The 8,922-nt window shown below is 32.9% G+C and overlaps 1 pseudogene; it reads right to left on the minus strand.

The window, feature by feature from the left end:
* Nucleotides 1-420: 420 nt before the first annotated feature.
* On the minus strand, nt 421-5,606 carry LOC129289767 (cytochrome P450 704C1-like; annotated as a pseudogene).
* Between the last annotated feature and the right edge of the window lie 3,316 nt (nt 5,607-8,922).

The following is an 8,922-nucleotide window of genomic DNA, read 5'->3' on the forward strand; positions in this document are numbered from 1 at the left end:
TTTCAAAAAAAAAATCCCTTTTTCATTTTAACAAAAATTAATTGCCATATTAACAAGTTTCCATTCAAAAAAAAATAAATTACACTTTCATTTTACCAATAATCAATTCCTTAATTGAGAACTCCAAAATATTAACTTAATAGAAAAGAATTATTATAATTTGACAAACAAAGTTTTCATTTGAAAAAAGACAAATCTTAAGGAATAGTTTTGTCTTTTCACAACAAATTTTAATTACATGTAGGTCTTATGATCCTACAAAATAATATCCAAATTATTTGATCCTACAAAGAAATTAATTGTATCCAATAATCCTTGATTGTAATTTTTCCACAAAAAAAAAGGGGGCTAGTTTTTTCATATAAATCACAAACAAACACAAGGGACGTTGGGAGAACACAAAGTTTTCACACCACTTGACATAGCTATACATTGATATAGCATATACAAATTATAAAAGTTCCCCCAATGAATAGTATGTATAATACTATTCAGGGACTAGTTATATAATCATTTTTTATTTGATACAACATTCAATTTTATTCAACATGCAACATACAATTTGATTACTTCACCCTTTTATTGAGAATAACTATAACACCAAGGTGAAAGACCAGAGATGTTCTTTACTATATACATAGCATGTGCACGCTCACACCCAATCATTCTCATCAAGACCTTGGTATGGCACACAAAGGGAGACCTTTGTCAAGGTGAAGTGTTAACATGACTTGGTAAGTCACATTCCTTTTTTCATCGTCCAACTTGAACCTGAAGAAGCGAAGAAGTGCTATTGATACTATTTTCATCTGTCTGTAAGCGAAGTCCTTCCCTATGCACATACGAGGTCCAGCCTGCAAAAAATGGTCATACCAAAAAGAATTATTACTACTGGAATGAATTGGAATTGTCAGCAATGAAGATTCAGGTCGGAAAAGAAATACATACATGGAAAGAGATGAACTTGAATGGAGATTCTGGTCGAAAAACTCCATTATCGTCGAGCCATCGTTCGGGACGAAACTCCTCAGCATCCACACCCCAAATATAGGTCATGCGCCCCATAGCATAAGAGATATAGTACACTGTATCACCCTTTTTCACTCTATATCCATCAGGAAGGATGTCATCCATTTCTGCTGTCCTCCCATCCTTGATTCACCAATCAAACATATATAAATAGTTAAATATATCAAGATGTCCATCATACACAGCAAGTTTGTAATGCAATGTTATTTAAACAAAGTGTGATTACAACTCACTAACCGTACTTAGGTCAAGTGAAAATAACTCAATTCCCTTTAAGCAAGGTAAAAGGTTCAAACTTATAGTTGGAAACAACTCATATTAGGAGAGCTGCTCCTAATTAGACCTGACAATGTTCAAATTTGACCTAGTAGTACAAAACATTAAATAACCGTGCACAAAAAATATCATCCCAAGTGAGGTTTTGGATTTTATCATATGTAGGAATTAATTGGGTTTTAGGACCAAACTTTGAAAGTTGACAAAACTCAGACTCTCAACCTACCCCATGGTCAGCATTCATCATTGCCTATAAGAATAGTGACACGTAAAACGAAAGTCAAGCATAGAAATTGAAGAACAGCTTATTCCATAGGCACATACTATTAAACAAGTGACGCAGGATGGGTTATTTCAGCAAATTCAGTTGCCCTCAGCAAGAAACAAATCATTTAATGCATCTAACATAGCCAAGGAATATAAAGAATGAACTCCATTAGTAAAATCTGATAGAAACCTGTGTAATAAAACATGTAAAAGAGAGGTTAATTACTTAGTGGAGTTTAGAATTTAAAAACCCAAAATAGTTTTGAAAATCAAAACTGCATGGCACATCCTTAAGTAACATGGGTGAACTGCTATATGCAATTTCTAAGTTACACAAAAAGCAATTATTTATATTAGACCCAGCAAATATAGGTGAAGTTTCCTAATAGAAACATAACATATGGACGTCTTTCAACACTTAGACAATGTTTGGTACCAAAAAAAAAATAATAATAATAATAGAAAGGAAAACAGAAATGTATCGGAAAGAAAATGGGACAGGTGAATTTCTCTTTTCCTTTATAGAAAACATTTTTTTTACGTACCAAACATTGTATTAACATCACGTCATTAGCTCTCTAAAGGGGGGAAAAACTGCCCATGTCACATATTAAGAAACGTCATGATAAAATCAAAAATATTGAATCAAAGTATTTTAAATTAAAAATAATTTCCAATCAGATGCTTGAGACAGGCTTTTAACCTTGCCTATCCTGCGTTACATATTTTGATACTCTGTATTTTGTTTCCTTTTGAACGAATTTTCCCTTTTTCATTATTAAAAAAAAAAAATCTAAAGAGAACTTCTAAAACAAGGAAGGTAAAAAAAGACTGGAATATATAGAGAATTGTTTATGGTTTTGTGCTATAGAACTTACAATTGGAACTACAGGAAACAACCTTAAGGTCTCTGTCAGTGCTGCATGAAGATAATGCATTTTCTCAAGGGTAGCTTCTGTTATATTGGCCACAAACTCATCTACGCTGGGTTTGCTTCCCTCTGAACAAGTGACATTATCTCTCACTTCTTGTGCAATCTTCTCTTGGACGAGAGGGTGCTTGCAGAGCATGTAGAAGAACCATGATAGAGTGTTTGCAGTTGTGTCTTTGCCAGCAATAATGAAGTTCAGAATTATGTCTCTCAGATATTGATCATTCATAGTTGTAGGGTCCTTCTTGCTCTCCATCAGAAACCTAGAAAGTATGTCTTCTTTATCATTCTGAAAAACATCCAAAACAAGCTTCAAATTCTATCATCAGTTCAGATAATTCTCAAATACCAACACCTGAAGAAATTATATACACGAACAAAGACAAGCAGTCGTTTCATACCACTTTGTAAGAGAGAGAAAAGTCAAAAGCTTTGTATTTTCTGAAGAAGGCTTTTTATAATTTTTTTAAATTGAATATTTTTTACTGAAACCTCAAATTGTTTACAGAAAATATTTTTCAATGAAAGGGAGATGCAAAAAAAAGTGATGCTTTCTCATCAAGTGTGAGGTGTCTTCTGCTGTAGAAACCTTGTGTTTCAATATGGTAACCCAATTTTCATTATATAAGTTATGAGATCTATGATGTGCACAAATTAATCTAGACCTACAGAAAACTTCCTAAAATATTACAAGAAAAATTGACACTTACCTTATAAGTAGAAATTATTTTTTGATGGGAAAAGAGCACCGTAAAACAATAAAAAATTACATATCATCCAAACTTAAGTTCCAAAGAAGTCCTTTTAGCAATTTGACCGTAATAAATAATTTTTTGATATATGATCGACACAATGAAATTGATAAATGCTTTTAGCACATAATCTTGTTAAACATTAAGTGTTTTCTAGAAACAGATAATCCTTTTTTTTCATTATTATTATTTTGATACATGAACCAGAGCTTTTTGATAAACAGAAAAATGATAAATCAAATTGAAGTACAACCAAACATACAGTAAATGATAACCACAACTAAATGCTACAAAAAAGAACTGCATCAACAGTAATGCATTTGTGAGAACTCACATAGTGTTGCTGAATAGCCAAGCGTTCTCTTTTTCTCCTAATCACACCATGCACAAAATCATCAATTACTTTTAAAATTTTTCTTGAGGGTTGCTTCAAGACCAATGTTGAGAAATCTCTTGAGCTGCCAAAAAGGATCCACGTAGCGCCAAGAAGTTATAGAATTTGATTCATCGAAAGCCTTCATGAATTCAGTCCCCTCCCTGCTTGATCCTTCCAAGCAGTTCAGTTCCACTCCAAACCCAACTTTGGATATGGAGTCCAATGTGCATCTCATTAGCATATCCTATGGAGGGAACAAAACGTCATCCACACATCTTTCTATCAATTGAAACATGACATAAAGTGATATTTTCAATTGCAAGAAAAGCAAAAAATATAAGTAAAACTACATTTTATTCAGAGTACAAATATTATAATGCCTTTACTTTTAGCTAGTAGAATCCTTTTATTATCAAAGTTATTATACTTGAATTGAGTTTCACTCCATTGTATGGTATATTTCTTTGCGGCTGCTTTTATTGATATTTATGATGAACACGTTTCCAACTCAAAGCAGACATTGTTGCCTTGTCACCTTTCAAACATCAATGACAATCAACTCAAAAGAGCACCATCAGTTACATGTTCTTAAAGCGATGAAATTGAATTCTCAAACAAGATTTGTAGGACTGCATTTCATTTTGCTAAGGCTTGTTGGAAGGTTGAATTAATCAAGAGTGATTAATTAGTTATTAGGTCTGTTAATCATTTAGTTAGCTAGTGACCCTATGACCTTAGCTTGCAAACTAGGGATACAGGGAGTTTTAATCTTTGATTCACTTCCTCACCTGTGTTCATCTCTCTTAGCAAAGGGTTTGCTCCCTTTGGTCCAAAATATAAACAGCTTTTTGAGAAAAATGCACATATCAATAAAGTCCTTTTCCCATACAAATATATATTGTTTTTCCTTTTTATCCCTAGTCCCAATCACAATGCACTCAATGATGCGTGAAAGATACATTTACATAAATATTTAGGTTAATAAATACAAGAGATAAAATGGGAAAAATCTTTTACATGTGTTAAGTTGCTTATATTTTAAATTAAAATTAGCCAAGGAGAAATGTTTATATTTTTAACCGGAGCACAGAGGGAGTACTTATTTGTTGCATCAACTTCCAGCTCTCCTATGACTAATGAATTAATATTCACTCTTCATCACCTTTCCTTTCGTTATTCTGCTCTGTTTCAACAAGGCTGATGCACAGATGGAAATTCATAGTACAACTACAACCTATCAAGGACTTCAAAGGATCCCACACTAAAATTTTCACGCAAACTAAAACATGGAAACCAATTTCCATTTCTCCTGGAAAATAATCAAATACTTACATGCACATCAAAAACCACATTCTCCTTGGAAAATCCTGAAATAACTCTAACCAATTTGGCGGCGTTGGTTCTGAAAGCAGAGCAGCTGAAATCCCTAAGAACCCTTGTGGAAAACTCATAGCTCGAGAGCTTCCTCTGCTGCTTCCACAATTCACCGTTGACGGCGAAAATCCCCCGCCCGAAAAGATCAACCATAATATCCTGATCACGCTTACCCTTGGAGTACTTACTGAACTGGCTTTTCAGAATGTGCTCGATGTTTCGCGTGTCGGCGGTGTAAATTTCGCTCATTCCCGGACCCAGAAGACGGTATGTTGGTAGGGTTTTCGCTAGTTCAGTCTGATTGTCATAGAGAGTTGTGTAGTAGAACAACATGTGAAAAACGGTACCTTTCACGGGCGCATATTGTGGGTCTCCGATGGACTTTCCAAAGAACAGGGAGAAAATGAGGAGAAAAGTAAAGATCAATAAGAGACCCAGAAACGATAAGACCGTGAAGGTCTGAAGGGTGAAGACGATTTCCATGTCTGGCTCTGGAGTTTTCAGATGACAGCGTTAGTAGTGTTAAGAGACCAGAAAATTGTGCTTTATCGTACGCGAGAATGAAAGATCGGGAGATTTTGTCATCTTTTGCTTTCGATGCTGGGAAAAATATCAAGGGGATCGAGCTCCGTACGTCCTTTACAGCCGATGATCCACTGTTGACTGAGTGAAGCGCGCTGTGCATGAAACCATGACGACCACATAAATCAGGCGAAATTACTAAAATTTATTATTATTTATTACTATACAAACAACAGAATCACAAGTTTTTGTCATGAGTACTGCCTCGTTTAATAGGATAGAATTTTTTTTTTTTTTAATGGAAGCGAGAATAAAAGTGGAAGACCCAATGTTGAAGCGATAGATAAATTTAGAATGAATTACGATAGTATTGATCAATTTCATAAATTTATGATGTAATTTTTTTTTCAAACTGTATGAAATATCATTTTATAACTTATCATTAGATGTAATTTAAAAAAAAATCATGAAAAAAAAAAGAATTGATAAGTTTGCCCATTTAACAGTAACTTATAATAAGGATTCGGTAGAATCTTGCCACCCTATAACCATATTTTTTAACTCATATGATCCAAATTAATTCATATTTTCAGCTCTACATGTTTTATATGCTCATGAAAATAATATATATTTTTAATTAAAATATATATTTTGCATACCCATATTTCCAGCTTTACATGTTTTGTCACAATCAAGCTACATGCACATCGTCCTCAATGAGACCGCCTGTCTTTACACAGAGCTACTTGCTGTTGAACAAGATTTCCACAAGGATTGGGGATCACATACAAGACCATTCCAATGAATATAATTTCTTCATAGGTCCAATAGATTTTGATATTTTTTTGCAGGCCCAAATATTAAAAGTGAAATTATTTTTAAAGGTAAAAAAACTGAACTATTCTTAATGAATAAAAATATATGTGTTACAAGGGAATTAACAAGAAAAGCCCAATTATTTGTGACAAGAAGTTTATTTATTCACAAAAGTTCATGTGAGCATATACTTGTGCTTGAGAAAATTTATGAGTTAACTAAATAAATTTTTTTTTTGGATGAACTAAATAAAATTAAAGAAAAACATAACTATGGGTCCTTATAATTTTAATGTTCCCTGAGGATACATACTGATCAAATTAGGCCACCAAATATTAGAGCTTGGCTTCTTAATTTTCTGCTGCAGATCTATAAAAAAGATGACAAGGGGGTTTTGAAGAAAATTGTTACCTTGCTTAATTTGATTTGGTGGAAAAGAATAAAGCCACCCATACATCTCTAGATTTGTCTCCTGAGAGTATAATGTCTGAACTACATGCATGGCTTCATTATAGCGATGTCTTATTGCCGATCATCCCAAAAAAACCACAAGCTATCACTGGGTGTGATGATTTCTTCAGCTCCTCTTTTGCTTTACGTGTATACCGACGTGGATGGACGCTATGGCTTAGGAAAAAGAAGTTCTCGGGTCAAAACAAGTGGTTCTGCATCATTAGATACTGTGGATCGGCATTCAAATCTTTCCCTTCTCTGCCTGAAGTTTGCGAAGCCATAGTCTTGATCTCTGCTTTGTGGCTCATGCTGCTCTTCACTAGATCTGTCCGTTCTCACGAGAAAGAAGCTTGCAAATGGGTCAAATCGGAATAGTAGGCTTTAAAAAGAATCACTTCTTGTCAGGTCTTGCAAAAAAACTCAGATGGATAGAGATGTGGTTCTTCAGGATATTGGTGTCTTTCTTCAACTTTTTGAAAAAGTCTTTTACTTTACTTGCCATGCTGATGCTTTCTTTTCTTTTTCTTTTTCGCCTGGTTATCTAGAACCAAACTATTATGCCTTGTAATCTTTTTATTTCCTTTTATATACTATATATTTGACCTTTAAAAAAAAAAGAAATTATGATTTAACATATTAACACATTGTCTATCTTGTTCTGTTTCATACATGTTCCAATCTGTTGAATCTTAATTCCCATTTAGCACAAAAATTAATAGCATTAATCATAATTCAACATATTTAAACATTGCCAGGGTTACCTCATCATTGTTTTGGACATATTTAAAAATAGAAGAACTAACATTACAAATAGGATAAACTTGAGGGACATTAACTAATGAAAAAAACTATAAGGACCTATAACAAAATATGTTTAAACTATAGGGATTAATAATTATATTTTTCCTAAAATTAACAATAGAATGTCTATAAATTATTAGTAAAGTTCAATTATTTACAATAAGAAGTCCTTCTATTCATAATAGTCCTTGTGATCTTATGATAATACTTGAGAAAAATTTCAAATTAACCAAATAAAATTAACAATAAAGGGCCCATAAATAACATGAAAAATCTAACTATTTGTTACAATAAACTCGTTTATTCACAAGAGTCCTTGTTGATTTACACTTGAGAAATTTTATAAGCTAATCAAAGAACATTAAAATAAAAGGTAAATGGTGTAATGTCCCAAAATATTCCCTAATTAATTAAATTAATGAAGGGTAAATATGTAAATTTAAGTATAAATAGATTTGAGAATAGTTAGATATGGCTACTAGGCCTATTAGATTTGGCTTTAGCCATTGTATTAAGTTAGAAGTGAATTGTGCTATCTGGGTTCAAATTAAGAGAAATCAAAATGTGGGCACTGTGCGTATGTCAAAATTAGATTTGAGAGGGCATTTACATGCATGAAAAATAGAAAGGAAAAAGAGGATAATGAAAGGGCTCATGATCTCTCTGCTATGGCATGATTTTTGCTAATGTTTTGGGAGATTTAGAGTTTCTAATTACTAAGGTAAACCTCCCCTACCATTCCTCTTTCTCTCTACCCATTTTTAAATTAGAGTTTGTAGTTAAAGGATGATTTTTGGCTTGAAGCTTTGAGTCCAAGTCCTGACTTGAATGGAATTAATGAGAGTTGTTTGAGTTATTTAAGCCTAGACAGTAGATGTTTATGTGTTCATGAGAGTATACCCTCAATTATGAACGAATTTGTGCAATAGAGTGCCGTTAAAGATTATGTGATTTTGGACTAGAGTTATGGCTCTAAACCCGTTAGTTAAAATGGGACTTTATAAAGGTTGTTTAAATATTCTATACCTAGCTTAAGAGTGTTTTATTAGATTGTAAGCTTAGGTCATCCATTTAGATGAACCCTGGACCTTTAAGTGTGATTTTAGATTATTGGGTATTATATTAGTAATTATCTAAGTTAATGGAAGTTAATGGAGTTAGTAGGAGTTAACAAACCTAGTGGTTAAGCTTAAATGTAAGAGATTGGAATTTTGAATATTTAACGTGTTGATTAATGAAATTAGAAGATTGTTTATGATGATATTAATGATTACTTGCATAATTAATTGTAAAGTAACCATGTACTGGAATCATTCAAGTTTCAT

This window comes from Prosopis cineraria, unplaced genomic scaffold, assembly GCF_029017545.1.
Source record: "Prosopis cineraria cultivar Desert tree isolate PC_DT_omini unplaced genomic scaffold, ASM2901754v1 PC13, whole genome shotgun sequence".
Classification (NCBI taxonomy): Eukaryota; Viridiplantae; Streptophyta; class Magnoliopsida; order Fabales; family Fabaceae; genus Prosopis; species Prosopis cineraria.